Source organism: Camelus bactrianus, chromosome 10 (assembly GCF_048773025.1).
Source record: "Camelus bactrianus isolate YW-2024 breed Bactrian camel chromosome 10, ASM4877302v1, whole genome shotgun sequence".
Taxonomy (NCBI): domain Eukaryota; kingdom Metazoa; phylum Chordata; class Mammalia; order Artiodactyla; family Camelidae; genus Camelus; species Camelus bactrianus.
The window spans coordinates 34421897-34445064 of record NC_133548.1 but is presented as its reverse complement, the minus strand read 5'-3'; the positions used below and the strand labels follow the sequence as shown (position 1 = coordinate 34445064).

The 23168-nt window shown below is 47.0% G+C and overlaps 1 protein-coding gene across 1 annotated transcript in view; it reads left to right on the top strand.

Moving 5' to 3' along the window:
- NAV2 (neuron navigator 2) overlaps nt 1-23168 on the top strand; it is a 690492-nt gene that overhangs the window by 254605 nt on the left and 412719 nt on the right. The window lies entirely within an intron of this gene.

The following is a 23168-nucleotide window of genomic DNA, read 5'->3' as shown; positions in this document are numbered from 1 at the left end:
TAAAATTAAAAATATAGATAGATAGATAGATAGCTAAATTTCCTGGCACATAGTAGATGCTTAATAAAGGTACGTTCCTTTCTCCTTTCTTGCCATGACAGAGTTTCCTAACTTTCTCTTGCCCCTCACCTGTGTCCACAGCACACAGAGAACCCAGAGCCCTGGCTTCTACATTGACTGCTGTCGGGTAGGTTTGCCTCACAGGTTTCCCTACAGCCTGGACTGCTGCACCTGGCTGTTCCACGCTGTCCTCAGCACACACACATGAGGGAGGCAGCATTATGTAAATATGTAGGTTATTATCAAGGAACTACCCATCGCAAATCTGTGTATTAACTCACTCTATTTACTCATCCATTTATTCATCTATGCAAAAAACACTCAGCTTTTATTCTGGGAAAGGCTTGTTCTGAACAAGACCCACTCCGTGCCCAGAGTCTACTAACTGGAGGTGGTGGACAAGCGAAGAGACAGTTAAATTCCGTGGGCTCGCTATGCTGGCAGGAGAAAAGCACAGAATGCTGGGACCCTTCAAAGATGAGGTTTCTACCTTAGCCTGGAGAACTAAGGTAGGCTTCCCAGAAGAGGTGATGCCAGGGTATTGAAGGATAATTAGATATTTTCCAGGCAGAAAATAAAGGGAAATACATTATAGGGAGAGAGAACACACAACAAGGCCGCTTGGCTAAGAGAACGTGCCCATGTGTGTGTTAGAGCTCATTAACTGCTGTAATGAATATCCTAAAAATGTTAGTGATTTCATACAATGAAAGGATGTTTCTTGCTCATGCCGTGGTCCAACACTGGTGTTCCTGGTTGGCTGGTTCTAGATGGCTCTCTTCCACGCAACGATTCAGGGACCCAGGCACACTCCATCTATGACTCTGTCATCCTTTAGGGCCTCCGTATCCACCACTTCTAGCCATGTCCCCAGGAAGAAAATGAAATGGCTTTTGGTGAATACATAGTACTACCTCCATCAGCCTGTGTGAAGAATTTCTAGGAGATGGGGCAAGTTGGAACAACAGTTATTAAACAGGGAGTGGTGAGACATATGGTTGTACTATAGGCAAGACCAGAGCGTGTGGGTAATACAGCCAAGCTCAGGACTTTGAATTTTATCCTGCAAGTAGTGCAGCATCATCAGAATTTTGTAAGCAGGCAACTGACATCATCCGATTTGCTTTTTTAGATCAATTAGTCCAGCTGCAGTGCGGAGGCTAGATTGGAGGGAGAGAGGCTGGAGGCAAAGGAACCAGTCAGAAGAGTATTCTGGTAACCCAGGCCACCTTACCTAAGGATAGGTGAGCAGTGTGGTGATGGGGAGGGAGGGAGAGGGGGCATTGGAAGTTGCCCTAAGAGGCAGTCTGGGTCATGGATTGGAGGATTGGAGTCTGCACTGCAACAAAGCCTCAAATAGCTTTTGGGTTCATGTCTAGTGCAATGGCTAATTGAACCTCATGCTCATGAGATTATAGTCAATACAGAGCAGCTTATTTGAGCTCTGTGTTTCCACAAGCCTGAATCTCATCCATTAGGGATCTGGTCAATAGATTTGGTCTGTGCAATTGCTAGCTTTTGGAGAAATCAGGGTTGTTTGTGATGTTCTCTGAACACCTATGTCTTTATTTCTGTATTGTACTCTGTTGTCTGTGTCTGTCTCTCCACCTTTGTCTCCCCTAGAGAAGCAAGGATTGTCCCTGAGTGTCAGTGGGGAGATGAGATTTTCTTACCCTTGGGAAGAGGCTCTGGGTGTGTCGTTCTCTGTACTCGCCAACTTCAGGTGGCCCTGCGTGTAACTCAGGGCACATCACCCAGGAAAGGGCCCTGATGGCCACAGGTCTTGAGCCCAGGAGGCTGCCAGCTTGCTTCACACGGAGAAAGAGAAGAGATTCAAGTCTCTACAAGCAGTTCTTTACTTGGAATATTAGGGAGTGAGTTCTGCAATCTTTTAAGTCTTTCACTCGCTCTGAAGGGTGCTAGAACTTCAGGCTGCCTCAGATTTTCCAGGTTAATATACACAGTCTGGTTGGTCCAGATCCACTTAATATATAGACCCACACCTCATGAAGTGTGATAATGAATTTCCTCTTGAAAGAAGGGAGCTTTAGTGCTGGAAGTTGAAAATATACAACTGGGACAGACTTGATGGGGTCTGAACGTAACACAACACATCAGCTCCAAGTTAAGTTTTCCATGAAGCAGCTGGTAAAAGTACCTCTGGGTCTTCTTTCTCTGTTCCATTCAAGAGTTGGGGTGTGGTCTCTTGGCCACGTGAAGGGCCATGAACTTCTGCCTGGCTTGACCTCTAGTCTCTGTGTTCCCTGGCTGCCGGTCTTGCCTCCACCTTCAGTCTCTGCATCCCTCTCTTTAGCCTCTGTGTTTGCAAACCCCTGACACCTTTCCCCCTCCCAACATTGGGGTGGACAAGTAGATTGGCTTTCATTTCAGGTATAGATTTCTGACTAAGTAATTATAGCTATAATTTATTGAGCATTTACTATGTGCTAAACATTCTACCTTTGTTATCTTATTAAATCCTCAGAATAACCCTGGGAAATACATATTATTGCCCAACTTGTAATGGACATTCACAGGATTATATGCCTCAAACTCCATTTTCTAGGAATCCCTTCCACAAACCCATGTGATTTCAGTAGAAGCTACTAGATTTCTATGTGACCCCTCCCCTTTGGGCCCATGTGATTGATCCTGGGGTGAACCTGTCAAAAGTTGAGACACTCATTCCCTTCCCTGGGAAGTTTGGTGCTAGGACTGAAAGGAGGAGATCAGTTTCTCTTCCAGTATCTGAACATTAATAAGTAAGACATAGGGACCTTCATAGCCATGCTTGCCACCACATGAACCAAAAAAGCAAGTTTTGAGCTTGAGAAAACATTACTTGGTGGAAGCAATAAAGTGATATAAGAAGACAGATATGTTGGAGTAAGACAGATCAGAATTTGAAGGCTCACTTTGCTGATTATAGCCATGTGGTTTGGACCAGTAATACTATTACTAATATTATCTAACACTTAAATGAAGTCCTTATTACATACCAGACACTGTTCCAAATGCTGTATAGGCAGGCTTATACACATCGCATATTTGTCTTCACAAAAACATTAGACAGTTTGTATTATCATCCCTACTTTGTTCCCATGAAGACGCGGAGGCCCAGTGTAGTGTACAGTGTACCCAAACATACCAGGTGGTTGGGTGCATCTCTTGAGCCTTAACTTATTCATCTGGAAGTAGAGAGAGTACCAGCCCTTGTGCAGAGAAACATCAACACAGCAGACTGATCCTGCGATCCTTAGAGAGGCCTGCTCACAAGGTTGGCCCTTATCTGCTGGATTTCCAGAGGGTTCCCACCATTCCCCTATATGCCTAAAATGTTTGTGCAAACAATTTGGCTTTTGCTTGAGGACCCCTGACACAGCTCTATGTCAGGTTTGTTATATGAAGTAGAGGATGAAGTTGATTCACTGCTTTGGGGAGGGTTTGGCTGCCAGGAGCACCTGTGAAATGGTGTGACCCTCTGGGAGCTGCCCCACGAGGCAGGCACAGCCTGCACAGCTCGTGCGAGCTCCCTGCAGCTCTTTGCCTACGACCATGACTATTTTTAACCCTCCAACAATTGCACTTTAGGACCGGCATCCTCTGCAGAATGGCAAAATATTTCTAGATATTTTATCAACAAAGGAAGTACTTATTTCTAGAGGCTTTCCAGTTTTTAATAAGGTTGTGCATTCTCCGTTGCCATATTTTTAGGTTGATTCTCTGGGAAACTGACTGCCACAGGCCTGCTGACGTGGAGGTGGCAGAAACAGATCCACCCCCAGCAGAGGCTTCAGTGGTCTCCTGCTTCCTTCAGCAGTGTGGGGAATGGAGGCTCAGAGGGAAGCTCTCACGGGAGGCCCACGGCAGAGTGAGGGCTGGCCCCAGGGCTGGGCACAGTGATCTCCCAGCGCTGCCCTCCCCCACCTGTCCCAGCGGAGCCAGGTGACCCCCACTGACCAGCCCTGTGCGTGATCAGGAACATGGAGTGGGGTGTGGGGCAAACGTGGAGAAAGGGCTCATCCATTGGATCTCCTCCTAGGACCTGGCAACAGGGAATAAACCTTCTGTTCCATCTACGACCTGGTTGGCAGCCAAGGGATGGCTTTTTGAATTCAGCAGGGCTGCGGGGAAGAAGGGGAGGTAACGGCCTCCTGCTCACTTGCCAAAACCAGTGTGTGTATGTACGTGAAGCCAGGTCCACGAGCGCCAACGAAGAAAGACAGAACCCATTAAGCAGGTAATTGAATTCAAAAACACTATTTGGGCTTTAACACATCTAAATGATTCAGGGCAAAGTGGGGCCTGGGGGCTTAAGTTACCCAGATAACAAATTCCATCTCATAACTCAGTCATCTGGAATGGCATTTCCTAAAGCAGAACTATTAATCATTAGTGTTCCGGGAATAAAAGTTGCCTTGGTCAATAAGTTTAGGTGATGTGCTAGCCAACCAGACTGAATGGGTGTCTTTACTGGAGGACTTCTCAGAGCCTGTTCGTGCGTATCATGAAACGCCAAGAGATTATAGTACAGAATTTTATTATAGTGTATACACACATATACATATATTATGTATGTATCTATAGTGTTTGTGTGTTTATATATATATATTATATATATATTTATATATATTATATATATATATTTATATAATATATATATAATGCTATATATTACTATACACAGCATTGCCCAGACTTATTCACCTGAAGATTCCTCTTCCCATGAAGTGTTTTATGGGATCATGATTTCAGAGCCTACTTTGACAAACACGGCTCTAGACAGTGTCACCCATCCCCTAGGACTAAGAAAATATTTAGGACAAATTGATAGCTCTGTGAGGGGAAAGGTGAAGCTAAAGGGGCGGGGTTTGGCAAGCCCGGTTTTCTGGGTTACTTGGCTGGGTTGTGAGCTAAGGGATGAAAATGTAGGGCTCAAGAAAGACGGCATCTCGACTTCTGGTCCTTTGGGGATTGTCCGAACCTGGATGTGCTGAAGTCCGAGATCCACACCCAGGTGCTGCCCTTATGAAAGGACACTATGGTGCTGATGTCAAGCTGGTGCGGCAGGTGGGGGGGGGGCGACTGAGCAAATGTAGACACTAAGGGTGTTTGGCCCAGAAAAAAGATGACCTAGGACACCTTCAGCACTGTCCACAGTTCTCCAAAGTCACCCCTATGGAAGGGGGCTGCCATTTCCTCGTGACCCCGAGGGAGGAACATGGCCAGGACCAGGGATGGGTGCTTTGGAGGAGCAGAGATCAGCACCACCCAGAGGAGCGTTCTCCAGGGGTTGTTCTTTCCATCAGGCCTTGGGCAGGCTGGGCCCTGTAGCTAGTCAGTCACCCTCCCAAGAAAGCAGGGCTGAGGACTTCCTGGTCGGGGCAGGGGGTAAATTTAAGCTCTGGATGAGAAGTGATTTTGAAGATCTCGCCCAGCCCTGGGATTTTTGACTCTGGGTAGATGACTTTGCCTATTGATAGTCCCCTTAGCATCTCCATTCAATCCGTCTGCAAGTCCACCATTTCTGCCTACAAACGACTTTCCTGTCTAGCCACTCCTCTCCACATCCACCGCCACTACCCTGGTCTAAGTGACCATCACCTTCTGCCCAAACACTGCAGTAGCCACTTAGCTGGTCTCTGCGCTTCTACACTTGCCCACTTTTAACCCGTTTTCTATAGCAGTCAGTAAGTTAAGGCTCTTGGAAGAAGGGCTAACTCCTCACCATGACCCCCAGGGCCCTCTCTGAGCTGATCTGAGACCACTGGCCAGTCTCGCCTCCTCCCAGTCTCCCTTTCGCTGACTGGGCTGCAGCCACGCTGGCCTCCCCTGAATGCCGCAGGCTCTCACCATCCTACCACGTTTGTACTTGCAGTTCCCTCTGTCTGAAATGGGGCTCCTTCTGCTCTGTCTGCCTCCTTCTCATCCTTCCAGCTTGGGCTCAAATGTCACCTCCTCCAAGAGACTTCTGTGGTCACCCTAGAGGGACACGGCCTTCCATCCTCACGGCCTCCACTCACATGTCTTTCGTAGCACTTTGTCTGTTTCTTTCCTAGCATTTGTAACAATCTGAAATATGATTTTATTTCCTTATAACCTGACCAGTCTTTCCCATCCATTCCTCCCATTTCTAGCTAAAATTTAAGCTCCCTAGAGGCAGAGGCTTGGCTTTATTCATGCTGTATTCCCAGCGGGAACAGTGCTTGGCCAGTTGTAAGCACTAACAAACATTGGTTGAATTAACAAATGAATTAATGACCACTTTATGTTTGTTGGGGGTTGAGAGGAATGGCAGGGGCAGGGGTCCTCTCGACTGAATACCTTAGGTGAAGAACACAAGCCGCAAGGAATCCCACAGGATCTCTCTCCCCTGTCTCCATGTTCCCACAGTGGGCTGTATGCTCAATGACTTTGCCTACGCTGGTGGTCTCAGCCAGCCCCACCCAGTAACACTCCAGGGAGGGGGCCACAGTCCATGTGAGTGTCTCATCAGACCTGCACCAGGAGACAAAGCCCTTCCCTAAGTGTAAGAATTTTTCAATACAGGGTTAAGAGATCTTGCTCCCTGGAGTGCTTTTTAAGCAGGTTGATTTTCGTCTTTCTGTGGCTGCTTTGAGCGACCTCCATCTGGCGATGGAGAGTGAGACAAGCCTAGGACTTGGATGAGCTCCTGATACTGACGGCCCTGTTCGTGTCAGACCTGGAGTTCCACTACTGGGTTCTCCCTGTCTCCTCAATTATCTGCTTTGACTTTTTCCTCTCCACCTGGGCTCTGTATGCGCCAAGGCGCTGTGTGCGGAGTCGATGGCTTTGATTAAGCAGCTTTGATCTCTGTTGAGCATCTCGGAATAATATCTTTGCTCTCAGCATCTGTGCCAATTCCCGAAATAGTTTAGCCGAGACAAACAGGAGGGGGGCTGGATTGCACAGTGTATTATAGGAGAGAATTTTTTTTTTAAAGGCAGCTGCAAACAGTCAGGGGTGCATGCTCACGCATGTGTGTGTGTGTGTGTTTTAGACACATACACATGATAATGTGGGCACCCACGGCCCCTAGGGAATGATTACCATGCTCTCAGCGTGTACCAACCCTGTGTTCACGTGGCTGCCTGCTGCGAGAGTGGGCAGCTTGCAGCAGTCAGCCCCTGCGTCAGGTGGCAGTCCTGCTGTGGAAACAAAAACATCAAAGGCCTTTGCTTCTATTTACTTGGCTTTTGCTTGTTTCCACTAAGGCATTTGGAGATCGTGGGCCAGGTTGCATTCTGCATGGCTGTCCTTCTGGTGTGGGTGTTGGGTATGTGTGTGGAGGGGGAATCATCACGGTTTTGAGGTGTTGATCTGAGATGTAATTACATGTGTGCCACAGGATGGAGGTGTCAGTGCTTCTAGGGATGTGTGTTATGTTTGGCACACGCTTACCCACGAAGTTGATATTTAACCGCCTCCATGTAGTTTAACACATAAATGTCCAAGTGTCTTGGTTTGGTAAGTGGGTACCCTGTGTCTATGCACTGTGATGCCTCCATGTGTGCTTTCCCATCACAGGGATGAACGTGCTGATGCTTGGGTGTGTGTGTGAGCAGATGGCTTTCTGTGGGTTGGGTTGTCCTGGAGGGGGATGGTATGTGCACACAGCAGAAGGATGCATGTGTAGTTAGAGTTGCATGGGGTGAACTCCAGAAACGGATGCTGGGGAAAGGGTGTTTGATGTCAGGGCATTTAAACAGTGAGTCATTATTTTCTCCCTTGTGGTGTGCATCCCCTGGGAGCCTGACATTGTCTGTAACCCTCCGTCACAGCTGGAGGGAAAACATCTCTATTTGGGACCCTTTCTTCCTCCATCGGAAGCAGGCCTTGGGGCTGGGTGTTGCTGCAAGGAGCCTTTGTTGTTCTGGTGGCCACAGGCCATGGATATGAATTTATGCATCTCCTATAACCCCTGCGGTGAAGGCCTCTGTGCTGAGGCTGAGGGAAGTGGGAACCAGGAGGCAGGCTGCAGTCTCACATTCCTTCTGATCCAGCCATTCATGTGGGTTCCTTTGCTGGGAGGATCTGCCAGCTGAGGGTCATGGGGCAGCCGAGGAAGCAAGGCCCTGGCAAGAACTGGGAGAATAAAGCCTTGGGAAGGAAGGGCTATTAAGTCCAGAGCTGGCTGGGGTGTGAGTCTGGGCTGGCTGGGTTTCAAGCTAAGGGGAAAGTAGGTAGCAGAGGTGGGACCTGAGAAGGTCCCCAATCAGGACAGGTGGGCCATCAGGTCAGGGCAGACTATAATCAGAGCACTGTGTGGTGAACAGTTTATGGCATTCTGTGTGGCCCAGTGGTACCTTGACTGAAGGTGGCATCTGATACTTTCTCAATGGTGGCTGCCTAGAACATTATGTTGAAAGGAATTCTCAAGCCAAGTACATGCCTCTGGAGAAAGATGATGGCTGTGTTAGTTTCCTATTGTTGCTGTGACAAATTACAAAAATTTGGTAGCTTAAAACCACACAAATTTATTCTTTTACATTTATGGATGTCAAAAGTCTAAATAGGCATCACTGGGATAAAATCTAAGTGTCAGGAGGGCTGCGAGGCTCTAGGAGAGAATTCATTGCCTCACCCTTTTTGGATTCTAGCGGCAAACGATGTTCTTTGGTGTGTGGCCCCTTCCTCCATCTTCAGAATTGACAATGGCCAGTGGAATGTTTTTCACACTGCATCCCTCTGACGCTGACTTTCTTGACTCCCTCTTACGCTTATAAGGACCTTTGTGATTACATTCGGTCCACCCCGATCACCCAGCATCATCTCCCCAACTCGAGAGCCTTCAGTTGATCACATCTGCAAAGTCCCTTTGGCCATAGCATGTAACATATTCACAGATTTCAGAAATGAGGTTGTGGACATCCTTGGGGGGTGTAAGTCTGCCTGCCACTATGTCAGGAGTAACATCTGCCATGGCACTGGTGGGAGTTTGGGGTGACGAGGATGCTGGGTGTTGACTGTCTCTAGTCTGGTACCTAACTGTGAAGAGTTGGATAAGGGATGTCAACAGGCCAGGGAGGGATGAGAAGAAAAGGGAACTAAAATGTATTGAGTAAAATGTATATTTACTATGTGCCAGGCACTTGCTGTATGATTCAAAGGCATGTCTCATTTCATTATCACCACAACTCTTTGATTGAGGGGAAAGGTGATTAGTATTTTACAGTGGAGAAAACTGAAGCCCAGGGAGGTTATGGGACTCATCCAAAGTCACCCAGCTGATAAGTGACAAGGTAGAAATTCAAAACCAAGTCCAAAGCACACCATGGCTGAAGCAGAGAAGAGGGGCGGCTTCTGGCCTGGCTGTGATGTCCTTTAAAGTTGAATTGGCTGCCGGGGGCAGTGCTGCCGCCCTGGATTGATGGCAGCACCTGACACAGAGCTTTTCCCTGGAGCCGTGCCCACCTTGCAGATTATCCCCTGGCTTTGCAAGTGGGGTTGAATGAGAGGCCAGGGCTAGGGGCTTCAGCCCCATCAGCAGAAATGCTAATGGCCTCCCTAGCAAATGTCAGAAAATGCACACCCAGCATCTCTGAGCATGACTTTAGGCGAACGTGGTTTGCTTTCCAATTGTCTTTCGTTACTGACCTTGAGGGGCTGTGGAGTGAAGCTAGCTAGGAAAGAAACGGAGGTGTAGGGCAGGAGCTGTTACTGTTAATATAAATATTCTAATCAGCACATCAGGACTGTTTGAACTGGGGCAGAGGAGGCTGGCAAACTGGCTTCCTCCTGCTTTCCGTCTTTTGTGCAGACAAGCCTTGGGCAGCTGCACATGGCAGGCAATGATGGGGATTTATGAGCACGAATGAGCTGAGGCCCCGTGGTGGTGTGTGCCACGTGCAACAAACTGCCAGAGGTCAGAGGGCAGATGGGAGAGGAGGCTCAGAAGGGTGAGGGCGCAGGGCTTGGGGACCTTCCCAGAGTAGGGTGATGTTGGAGCATTCTAGGGTGAGGGTGCTGGCCAGAGACAGCTGCTGAGGGATGCACGTTTAAAGGGGATCATACAATAATTTTCAAATAGCAGCTATGCTCCAGGCACTATGCTAAGTGCCTTAATTATAAAGTGCTTAGTCCTATCAACAACACAATGAGGTAGATATCATTGATTTTCCCAAATTTTAGATATGGCTGATGTGGCCCAGAGAGATTAAGTAACTTACACAAAATCACACAGCTTGAATGTGGCAGAACCAGGGCTTGAAGTCAGGTCTGACTTGTTCTATAGCCCACATCTCTTCAGGTGCGGCAAGACACTGTCCCCTGCCCCCAATACTGAGCCTCCAGAATTCCTGAAGAATCTGCCACAGGCAGGAGGTGGGCATGCCACAAAAATGCCAGGCCCTGCTGCGCCAAGCAGAGGTATGGTAAGAAGTAGCACTTTCCCTGTGGGTCTCTGGCTCGAGCTGCAGTAGGCTGCCATCCTTGGGTCTGCAGTCAGGACTGGCCAGAAACATTTCTCAATATCAGACAAGACTGAGCACATGCAGACTTGCACAGGTGTGTGTCTGTCCACTGTTGCGAATCTCACAGGCTGATGGGCTCCCAGGAGGCAGGGAGAGGCTGGCACTTTACCTCAGTGGACACCACCATGGAAGAGTGCATAGCAGGCCTCAGGAGAGGCCAAGGGTTAAAGCTGCCCTTTGCCCCTTGAAATGTCCGTCCCCCAACCCACCAAGCCCAGAAATTCAGAAACCTAATTGCAATACAAAACGAGCATCTGCTGGGTGGGTGGACGGTTAGGAAAGGTTGCACCAGCACTACCCCTAAATGTCATTGTGACTGTGGGGCAGGCAACATGGCTCCCTTCTACAGATGGGGAGACTGAGGCTCAGGAAAGCTAAGTGACTTGTGAAGCTTCTGCAGTGAGCAAGTGGCATCTCCTGCATCTGGAGCCAGAGGACCTAGCTCTCCAACCTGTACCCCCATCCACACTTTGCTATCTCTGTGGCTAGTCACGCTTAGGTGGTGAGCCCTGGTCACTGATGGACATGGAATGGACGCAGAGAGCCAGAACTCTTATCCACCCTTTCCTAGGACCGAAGGGGGAGAGAGGAGGTGGGTCCTTGGGGGTGGGGCGGGGGTTCTGGTTTGTTCTCCTGACAGTACCAGCATCAGGGAAGTTTTGCAAACTAACGATCACTCAGCACCTATTACGTGTCAGACACAGTGCTAGGACTTTCACATTCATCCTCCTCACTGCTGTGAATTAATGTCATAGAAAAATGAGAGCTTTGAGAGACTCAATTTAATAGCTTTGTTGCGCATGCATAGGGCAGGGCCTCTCCACCAGGGAGGGCAGCCTAATTAGCAGTGATAAGCGGGAGCTGGCTAGTGCCTATGCGTGAGAGCCAGGTATTAATTTTTCAGGAATTTTGTGAGCTCCTTGTTAAAAGCAGTCATTAATAAAAATTAAATTATATTACCTGACAATTAAATGCATTGTATTAAAAACGAAGGTAATAAAGACTCAAAACTCAACACTTCTCAATTCCTTTATGACTCCCTGTGCTCTTAAAGTTGTTTAAGTCTATTGTTTCAGTGGGATGGAAATACGATTTAAAATACTATATAATGGTTTGCTATGCCTAGCTCTTCCCTAAGCTATATTCAATGATGTCACATTGGTAGCTTGAAGTTAGCCATGAGGATAGTATTCACACCACTACTGATCAGCAAACATGCCAAATCAGGGCTGGTTTTAGTTCTTCTGGAGACCCACCTGTTGGACATTTACCTGCATGCCACTGCCTGATAGGCCTCAACTGTGTCATGTTTCAGGATGGGCCCAGGAATCCAGAAGAGGGGGTCAGGGTTGTGGGTCTGTAGCCCAGTGCTCACTGATGGCTCTTTGCTTGGCTGAGTGTTGTTTTGGTCCCGCCATCACTGCTGATGGAGCTCAGGTGTGCTAGGCAGGCCCTGGAGAGTGATGGCTGATGGAGACCCCAAGAGATCACAAGGATGTATTCTTTCCACTCCACTGTGGCCAACCTTCAGGACAACAAAAGTAATGTCAAACATTTGTCCTTTGAAAATCATGCCCTGGCAATAACACAATTCAACACTTGTACAATTATTAACTAAGTGTAGAGGGACCAGAGCATACGGATAAGTCAAGAGGAAATGAAAATGACCCAAATTTCCACCACCTAAAAACAATACCTCTCAACATTTTGGTGTATTTGCTACCTGGTATCTTTCTGTGCTCTTTATGAGCACTTTTTAAAGGGTAATATTTCACATGATATTATATAACTGGCTTTTTTCATCAACATTCTATTAGAAGCCTCTTTCCATGTTAATTTTTATGGCATCTGTTTTAGTGGATGTATAGTATTCCATTACATAGACTTACAATATCTCCTATTTTATGGTATTTAGATTAATTCCAGTTGTCCTCTAATATAAACTGTGCTAGGAGGAATATTCTTGTCACAAAATCCTTGTACATGTCTTCGGGATATATTCTCTAGGGTGAGAGTGCTGTGTCAAAGGATATAATACAATTCAGTGTTTGCATCTGGTCAGTGGATTAAACATTCCCACCCCTTTGACCATTTAATTTGAGATCGACCCATAGAGGCCTCAGAGACATTAGAAATGAGACTGTCACTCCTGTTTTAAAAAATGGCCTGGAGAGAATATATTATGAAGGTACTTATAACTCAGTAAGAAGAAGAAGTAAACAATCCGATTAAAAATTGGACAGAATATTTGAACAGACACCAAGGATGTGTGAATGGCAAATAAGCAGATAACAAAACACTCAATATAACTGACAGTCAGGGAAATGCAAAATAAAACCCTAGTGAGGTACCTCTACCCATCCATTAGACTGCAAAAATACAAGAGTGTGATAAACTACCAAGTGTTGGCAAGGATGTGAAGCAACTGGAACTTTCCTTCAGTGTTGGTAAAGATGTGAGGTGATGCCACTACTTCAGAGAATAGTTTAGTGTTTCTTATAAAATCGAACACCTATTTACCACATGTTATGTGTTGCATGGTGTCCCCCCAAAAAAGGTATGTTTAAGTCCCAGTCCCTGGTACCTGCAAATGTGCCCTTATTTGGAAATAGGGTCTTTGCAGGTTTAATCAAGTTAAGGTGAGGTCATTAAGGTGGGCCCTAATACAATATGGCTGATGTCCTTGTAAGAAGAGGGAAATTTGGATACAGACACACAAAAGAGTACACCACGTGGAGACCTAGACATGGAGGCAAGACGGCCATGGGCAAATGGAGGCAGAGATTGGAGTTAGGCTGCCACAAGCCAGGGACTAGGGCTGGAGCTGCCAGATGCTGGACAAGGCAAGAAAAAATTGTCCCCTGGAGGCTTTAGAGAGAGCATGGCCCCACCAACACCTTGATTTCAGACTTCCAACCTACAGCACTGTCAGACAGTTGATTTCTGTTGGTTTGAGCCACCCAGTTTGTGGTTCTTTGTGTAGCAGCCCAGGAGACAAATATACCCACATGACCTAGAACTTCCACACATAGGTATTGAACCAAGAGAATTGAAAACATGGACTTACACAAAAGACTGGTTTACTTATGATCATAGCAGCTTTATACATAACAGTCCCAAACTGGAAACAATTCAGATATTCAACAAGTAATGGATATGCAACGTGTATTAGATTCACATGATAAATACTACCCACCAATTAAAAGGAATGACTGCTACAGGTACCTGTACCAACATGAATGAATCTCGAAAATATTCTGAGTGATAGAAGCTAAGCAAGAGCAACCACGTACAGAATGAGTCCAGCTGTGTGAAATGCTAGAAAAGACAAATTTAATCTTTAGTGACCAAAAACAGGAAGTGATCCTTTTGGAGTGACGGAAGTATCTGTACAGTAGTCCCCCTTTATCCGTGATTTCACTTTCCCTGGTTTCAGTTACACACAGTCTGAAAATACTAAATGGAAGATTCCAGACATAAACAATTCAAAAGTTTCATATTGTGTGCCATTCTGAGTAGCATGATGAAATCACACACCATTCTGCTCCGTCCTGCCAGGGATTCACGACCATTGACATCATCTACTTCTGACATCCAACCATAAGCATCACTATGGCTCAGTGGTCCAGGATCATGCTAAGCAAATGATATTTCTTCTGACGTATCATTGAAGGGTCAATGGTAACCTAATGCTCTAAACGTTCTAAAAACTCATTGAACTGAACACTGAAAATGAGTGCACTTTATTCTATGCAAATTGTTTCTCAATAAAGTTGGCTTAAAGAGGGAGGGCCATTATTTGTCCAGGGTCATATAGTTCTGATGGCTAAGAGAGAACCTGAATCCCATCATCTGAGTCTTAGTTCAAGAGAGCTCTTGGGTGAAAAAAACCATCCCACCAGGTTTGCTGCACAAAGCCATTAGATTTGCTGTAAGACCCTCTTGACACACTTGAAGAGCCTTTCCCTGGAAGGCATTCTTCACAGTTCATCTCCAGGGAGGATGTCTTTTCTCAAGGGTTCTGTAAGAGCACAGAGATTAAGTAAGAACTTGACTAAAGCATTTTCCACCTGCCAGGCCCTGTCGGGGAGGAGAGAGGCCCAGTGCACCTCCCCGTGGGACAGAGGGATGAGGATCTCTGGGGTCTCTGATGCACATGGGACACGTAATGTGCCATGCACACGGGACATGCCCTGTGCGATGTTCCCCCGCACACCCCAGTAGGCCATGCTGACTGCAGCGGGGCCCACACGTCTGTGAGCTCCTGCGAGGAGAGTGCCTTGGGAGGCAGTACTGCTCAGAGGTCAGCCTCCCGCTTTCACCTGTTGCTTGCTGGGGGTTGGCTTCCTCATCTGTAAAGGGAGCATACAACACTTAGAAATCTCATTGTGAGAAATAAGTGAGATAACATATGCCAAGCCCTTAGTGCTGTGTGACACGAGGTAGAAGATCAGTGCACAAGGACTTGCTTTATTATTTGAATTATTATTACTGGTCCTGTTCATTTAAGAGCCCCTGGATGAGCCCAGTGAAAAAGTGAGGCAGGTAGAGCAGCCGGCCGTCCACTTTGGCCTTCTTAACAAAGACAGGGCAGATGGCAGCCTTGACAGATGGCATCTGTTTCTAAAAACCATTTCTGGCAAGATGAGTCTTAAAGTGTAACAGGATATGCTTCTTTCTGATCTAGAAGGATGAGTATCTAGTTAGGACAGATCCTTGAGGACCCTGAGTGCCAGGGTGAGGAGTTTGTATTGTGTCCTACATATTGGATTGGAACGGTGAATCGGAGCATATCCTGGAGCCAAGAGTGACCTGACAAAGATGACTCTAGGATATTAACTAATTAAATGAAGCCTACGGGAAAAAATGCCATTCGTGCCCCCTATGATCCCAGCCAACAGAACCTTCATCCAGGGTCTGCCCTGGCTGTTCTGGCGGCTCTGGGAGGGAGTGCCTGGAGGGATCTTGGCTTGCCACCAGCACCCTTGGGACCAACTTCCACCCACGACCAGTTTCCTCTGGCCTGAAGGAGGCACATCTGAGCCACAAGATGGCTACTGGCAGGGCACTAGGTCAAAGCAGCCCCAGTCCCAGACCTTCTGCAGACGTGCAAAGAAGCAGGGCAACAATCAGCATCGAGGGATATGTGTCTGGATAAATCTCTGAATCCAGGGTGATATCTAGTGAAAAAGCAAGATTTCCCTGAAACCCTGAGCATCCTTGGCTTGATACGCTTGGGTTTCTGGACAGAGAATATCGATTTTTCCCCTCCTTTCTGTTTTTACCTTTTTCTCCCTTAACTTCCCGAGTAAAAGATGTATAAAACAATTTATAACATAGAAGTATATGTGGTACTTCTATGAAAGCGTGGCTTCAACCTCCATGCCTGCCATGTATGCCCTTCCCCCTGCCTGGAGGTAACCACTGTTAACAGCGTGGTGCACAGCTCATGCATTACCATGCATATATGTCCATATATGACTGCAGAGCTTTTTTCTGCATAAATGGAACCACCCCATACTCAGCATTCTCTCCTGGCTTTTTCACTTGGCAGCTTTCCATCACAGCACATATAAATTCACTTCTTTCCTTCTAATGGATGCAAAGTATTCTATGCTTTGCATGGACTATAATTTCTTCAGCTCCCTGTTGATGATGATTTAGGTAGTTTCCACTTTTATTGAGACTATGAAGCCTTGGTTTTTACTTGCAAACCTCCGGGGAAGGCAGGAGGTTACCCAGCATTGAACTCTAGCTCTACACAGGCAGCTTCTCAGTCACTATCCTTTTTCTGTGCTCTGCTTGGGGCTCCCCCCACGTCTCAGCCTCTCTTGCCCTTGGCCTTAATAACATGTGACATTTGGCACGAGAACCACGGAGCCATGGAGGAGCTCCGCTCTATCTCTGATGCACTGCGTTTCTTTAAGTGCTCTTGTTAATGTTTCATGATGGATGGCGGTGAAACCTGGGAAATGTACCAGCCTGGATTCTTAAAGTATCTGCTCGCACTAACTTAATGTATTCATTTATTCGGTGTGACAGTAAAGAGGAAGGGGAAAGAAAGGACTGTGAATGCAGAGCAAGCTCCAGAGGGAAGGAAAGGAGGACAAGAGGGAGGGAACTAACATTTATTAGGCTCCAGCTAAGTGCCAGGGGCTTTACATCTGTGTTCTCATGAATACTCCTCACGTACCCGGGAGGTTGATATTAATGTCCTCATTTTGCAGATGAGAAAACTGAGGTGAAGCCGCTTATTCAAAGATGTGCATGCAGGCAGAGCTGGGATACAAGCCAAGACAGGACTGGCATCAAAACCTCATGTTCTTTCCATTCAGTTCTGCTGCCCCAGTTGACCCCGGTTGCTACTGGAAGACAGAGATGATGAGGCATGACGATAATAACTAACACTTATTGGGCACTTACTGTGTAGCAGGCCTCATTCTAAGCTCAGCATGCATATGAATACGTTTATAGTTATCTGAGGTAGTGAATCACTGTTACACCCATCTTACAGACAAGGAACACAAAGCTTAGAGAGCTGATGTAACTTGCCATTAACAATCCTGGCTGGCAGGGCCCAGACTTGAACCTGAACAGGCTGACCCCAGAACCTCTGGGGAAGAGTGAGCTCTGCTTTCCACCTCTCGCCACCTGACAGGACAGAGCTTTAGGGATGACTGCAGAGATCAAACAGCAGCCTAGCACTCTCTGGGCCCCTGATTGGAGAAGGAACTTTGTCCAGCCGTTCTCTTGGTTTCCAAGGAGTCCGATCTCTGATGAGGGGCAGGAGGATTATTTGCAGGGCATTTGCCTTGAGAAGACCCTTCTGAGCAGGGGCTTGGCCATGTCCGGTGGCCCTGAGTACCGTGATCTTACATCACAGCTTCAACCTAAGATTCTCTCTAAACAGCAAACGGAAATGACAGAACGCAGTGTGACAGAGCATAGAGACCTCCATTTCCAGGGAGACAGGCTGCAGGAGGAGCCCCAGTGTCTGTCCTCCATGGCCAAGGCCCAGCCTGCATCTCCCGAGGGAATCCAACTCACTTGTTTTCTCAGAGTTTCATGCTGTACTGGAATCTCCAGGTCAGCGTTCACTGGACAGAGGGACCAACAGATGCAAAGCCCCTGAGGCTGGAGGCAGCTTGGTGTGTTTGGTGTGTCTGAGGGACAGAGAGAAGGCCATCTTGGAGAAGTGCAGTGAGCGCGGGAGACGGCGGCTGGGGAGGGAGCTCAGAGCTAGATTATGCTGAGACGTGCAGGTCGAGTTGACATTTTGGATTTCACTCCCTGTTTGAAGGGGAAGACACTAGGGGATTTTGAGCAGTGGAGTGATATCACCTGGTTTATGATTTATAGGATCCCTCTAGCTACCATTAGTAAGTGGGCAAGAGTGGAAGCAAGGAGACTCGTCAGAGGGTGGGTGCTTCTCTGTGGCCCGGGGAACCAGCAACACCCACATCACCTGGGAACCTGCTAGAAATGCAGACCCTCAGGCCTTGCCCTGCATATTCAGAAGATTCCTAGGAGAAGCATTACTCTAGAGACAGAAATGATGGTCGCTTGACTAAGGTGGTGACAGCAGAGAAGCTAAGAAGTGATCAGAGTCAGGGCATATTTTAAGGGCAGAGCTGGCAGTGTTTACTGATACTTTGGATGTGGGGTGTGAGAGGCAAAGCACCCGGGCTCTCACCCGGACTTCCAGCCTGAACGACTGGGAACACAGAGAAGCCACTTACTCAGGTGAAAAATTCTGGGTGGGGGGAGGCCTGCAGGGGCGTTCTGTCTTGACTGTGATGCACTGAGACACCTCCTAGACATCCAAGTGATACTGTTGAGCAGGAGGTTAGCCCTGCAGGTTCAGAGTTGAGGGGAGAGGTCCAGGTTGGGGGTATAAATCTGGGCATTTAAATCCATGGGAACTGGATTGAGTATGGCTAGAGAAGAGGAAGGCCGAGGGCTCAACCTGGCCCTGCAATATTTAGAGTTGGAAAAAGCAGGAGAGTCTAGGGTAGACCAGGAAGACTACCTTCATGGTCATGCCTTTCTGAGCATCCAATTTGTGGCAGGTACTTATGTATGATTTTTGTTTGTACTTCTCAATGCAGCTAAGTGGGTAGAACTTACTTTATGTATCTAATAGATCAAAAAAAAAATAGGTGGTTCAGCGAAGGTAGGTGTATAGCTGAGGATTTGAACTCAAATCAACCTTCCATGCCCTTGTTCTTTTAATTATGCCACACCCAGGGCTGAACTTCAAGTGGCTTCTGAATATTAGGGTGTGCGGGAGCAGGCTATTCCTGGCTCATGAGAGCTAATTGCATGCATTTCTTCCCGACTCTGCCTTCACTGACGTCACCTTGTTGCTTGAAATCAGCTGCAGTGGGAGTCTTCACACCATGCCATCAGCAAGTGCCACAAATCAGGGGCTATTTTTTCCCCATCGAGCCGACATACCAATGCACCACTGATTAGACTTGAGCTGACATTTAGAACCAAGCATGCTCCGTTGGGATCAAAGGAAAGTTGTGGAATCAGGAAGCCAGGTACATCTCCCCACTGGTTCTGGGGGAGACAGAAATCAGCAAAAACGTTCTGTGAATGGATACTTAGCAGTTCAGGTATACTTTGTTGTCATAACATTAGGTCCTGGAAATACATCAGTGACTTCCATAGACATGTCCCTGATCTTGTGAAGCTTAGAGTCCAGTGGGAAAGATGGATAAAAAAGAGAAGTGTAATGTCCATTTTCAAGTTGTGATGTTATGAAGGAAACAGAGGTGAATCTGGTTGTACAAGGAGTCAAGGAAGGTGACTTGTAAAGAGTTGGCATTTACACCAGAGACCTCTGGGGTGGAAAGGAGCCAGCAAGACCCAGGTAGATGGAGGAATGTGTGTGAAGGCCAAATGCTGGGAAGAGCTTGACGAACGTTGGAGGACAGTTCAGATGGAGTGGGTGGCAGACAAGGGAAGCATAAGATACGGCCAGATGGTACAAGTTGGGCAGGGGGTGAGAGGGGAAACCTGCTGTGATTTCTGACAATGACAGGTGACTCTGGCTTGTGTCCGGACAGTGGGCTGGGAGGAGCATGGTCAGAGCAGAAGCAGGGAACTCTCTTGAGAAGTTGCAGGAATTCAGGCAGGAATTCAGATCTAGACTATATGTGGACATATTTGAGGTCTATTTAGGAGGGTGAATCAAAAGGACAAGTGGATGGATTGATACGGGTTGCCCAGCAAGAGAGAGGGTGGAATCAAGGATGATTCTCTCATCTGGAGCTAAGTTTCCTTGGGATCCTAAAGACACGGAAACAGACTTTGTGAGTTGCAATCCTGACCCTACCGCTTACTAGCAGTGTAGCCCTTTGCAAGTGACTTAGGCCCTGAGGGCCTCTGTTACCCCATCAGTTGAATGGAAGTCTTACTCCACAGAGTTTTTGTAAGGTTCCAATTAGTGACCCTGTGTATAGCGCTTAGAATAATACTTGAATATAGTGAGTACCGCACAAAAAAAGAATTATTACTCATGTGATTAGCCTATTGATCATTTCTCTGCCTTAACTGATCATTAAGAAATTGAGCCTTTCAAGGCAAACAAGTCTTTGTTTGGAAAGAAAATGTTCTGGAGAGGAGTACCGCGGGCGTCCCCTCTGTCTCTGTGTTTGTGTTCCCTTCCCCAGAGGGAGTCTGGCAGGAGAAGCTGTTCAAAGTAAACACAGGTCCAGTGCCCCAGATAATATCAGGCTGGGCAGCACAGCGAAGGCCAGACAAACAGCACTGCCAGATGGGAGGAAGCAGGCTGGCTGTATGCTGACCTCACCAGGCCACCACGTCCCAGGAGCTGCCCCCACAGGGCTGGACCTCCCCACCGGGCGGGGCCCCCGTCTGGGAGCCCATCACCTGTGCGGTCTGGTCCCTTTTCTGGTGTGGTTTGGGGTGAGTCACTACTATCAGTCACCATGTCCTGTCTTTGACATGGTGATTCACAGGCTCCTGAACTTGACATCCAAGTGGTAACAAGAGGTGGGGTCCAGAAGAAAACAAGTAGGCAGCGAGAGACAGCAGTACTAGGCTAGGTCAGGAGACGCGGGGTCTGCAGGGCGCTGGGGAGGAGGGCGAGACAGGCGGGTGGGGAGGGGCCAGCAGATCCTAACAGAAGCCAGAGATGACCAGCCACACTCAGCTTTGGACACTTTGAGTCAGGGCTTCTCAGCCCTTCTGACTCCGTGTTCCCCCAGCCTGAAAGATTTGGACAAGGTGTATTACAAAAGTAATAGGTAACTCTCTTTGCTTTTTAAATATAAAACTATAATATTGGATATGATTTCTAAACCATGTATGTCTGTCCCTCTGAGATTCTGATGTGAGGGTGGTGTAGCCCCACTAGAGAATGGAAAATTGCCCTTTTAATTATAGTAATAGTAGTAATAATAATAATAGCCTTTTTCTGTGCAAACACTAACAATTGAGAGAAAATGGAGCTTTGGTGTAGTGTCACTCTTTAAAATTATGGTAAAATATACACATCATAAAATTTACCATTTTAACTGTTTTTAAGTGTACAGTTCAATGGCATTAAGTATATTCATGTTGTTGTGCAACCATCACCATCATCCACTTCCAGGACTTTTTAATCTTCCCAAGCTGATACGCTATCCTCATTTGGCAATAAACTTTCTACCCCTTACTCCCAACCCCCAACCCCTGGCAACTACCGTTCTATTTTCTGTCTCTATGATTTTGACGACTCCAGGTCCCTCATGTAAGTATAGTCATACAGGGTTTGTCCTTCTGTGACTGGCTTATTTTACTTATCACAATCTCTTCAGGGTTCATCCATGTTGTCCATGTGTCAGAATTTCATTCCTTTAAAAATTTTAAAAACTGAGTAATATCCCCTTGCATAGATTTACCACATTTTCCTTATCCATTCATCCAAAGAACACTTGAGTTGCTTTCACTTTTTGGCTATTATTACAGTGTCATTATTGATACTGGGTGTATTGAAATGATTCAAAGTCAAAATAGCATAATAATAAGAGGCCTGGATATCTTCTGTTTGTGTGGTGTTTTTAACTCGTCAAAGGGCTTTTGAAACTAAGTTGTGAAGTTAAGAATAGGAGTTTGATAGCCAGAAAGTCCTGGATTGTAATTCCGACTTTGTCCCCTTACTAGTTGTGTGACTCAGAGCAAGTTCCTTAAATAGACTGTGTCCTTCTATGAGGAGAAGTGAGGACATCACGCCCAGTGTAGACAGTTACTATGATCCTAAATAAGAGAACAAGTGTGAAACTGTTGAGCAGAGTCTGACACTTAATACTCAATGGATTTCATTGTTAATTTTGTGTTACTTCACTGTTTCCATCTAATTCAAAAGAGACTCTGTGGTTAGGTAGGACATATGACCTTTGTCTGATATAATGGATTATGAGACTGAGGCACACAGTGAATTAATGGCAAAGGTCAGATTGGAACCCAGATCTCCTGAATTTAAGGTGAGGGAGGATTGGGAATCAAATCACATTTAACTTATGCACCAGACCCAATCAATTGCCAGTGGCTGACTGGGATGTGGTAGAGAGTGCTGTGCTTGATTAGCAATGTCTGCTATGGGTGTGGGAACGGGGAGTAGGGGCATAGTAGCCACATATCTGCTACCTCTGGCCTGGATTATAGTTTACAGCATCTTTTGCATTAAAAAAAATCTTCTGAAGAGAAAGATCCTCTGCTGTGTGTTTTTAAAAACATGTTCATTGCAGAGATAATAGAAAAAAATGATTGAATGAATGTTAGATTTCTAGATTTCTACCATCAAAGACCAGAAAGTTGTTGTCCAAAGCAGTTAAGAACAATATTATGCTTGGCAGATGATCCCACACCAGAAAGCTACTTGCTGTGGTCAGAGTCACTCTGGATTTCAAACTAAAGCAGCAGACTTCCCAAGACTGTCCATAGGTGGGTGGGACAGGGAGCCAGGCTATGGGATCGTCTGATAGAAACTGGTGGGCGAGCTCCAGCGCATGTAAGATCAGGTCCCTGTGTCCTCAAGGAGAGAATGCAAGTGTTACTTCTATATGCCTTTCAACATTTTAGACTCCATTTGGACCTCCTGCCCCTGACTGTCCTCCCATTCCTCCCAACTGCCTTGTGCCAGACAGCTGGAGGGATGGTTGTGTGGCCCTGCAGAGCTGGTAGCCCCATGGCACCAGATAGGCCTGCCCTGGGACCCTCTTTCCATTTGGCCACTTCCCTACGATGAAGCTGTGCCCGTTGGCTCAGGGATTCCTGTAGCAGCATAGAACTTCATACAGCAGCACCCAGCTTGAGACACTCAGACCCCAGGTCCAGTGGCAAGTGGACTATCCCTTATACCTACTTTCTCCGGCCTGGTGTACCTTCCCCTTGCTACGTGATTTCATGTACGTGTGATCTGATGCCAGCTGGGGGCCCTCCTGATGCAGGGGACCACAGACAATTAGCCTGAGCCCTACACTCCATGCCCTGTGGAGATCCAAGGCTCTCCTCAATTTCAGTCAAGTCCTAGTTGGGGTCGTGGTAGGAGAGCCATTTGCACTGTCCCCTTAAGACCCGCCTTCTTGCCTCTTAGTTTAATGG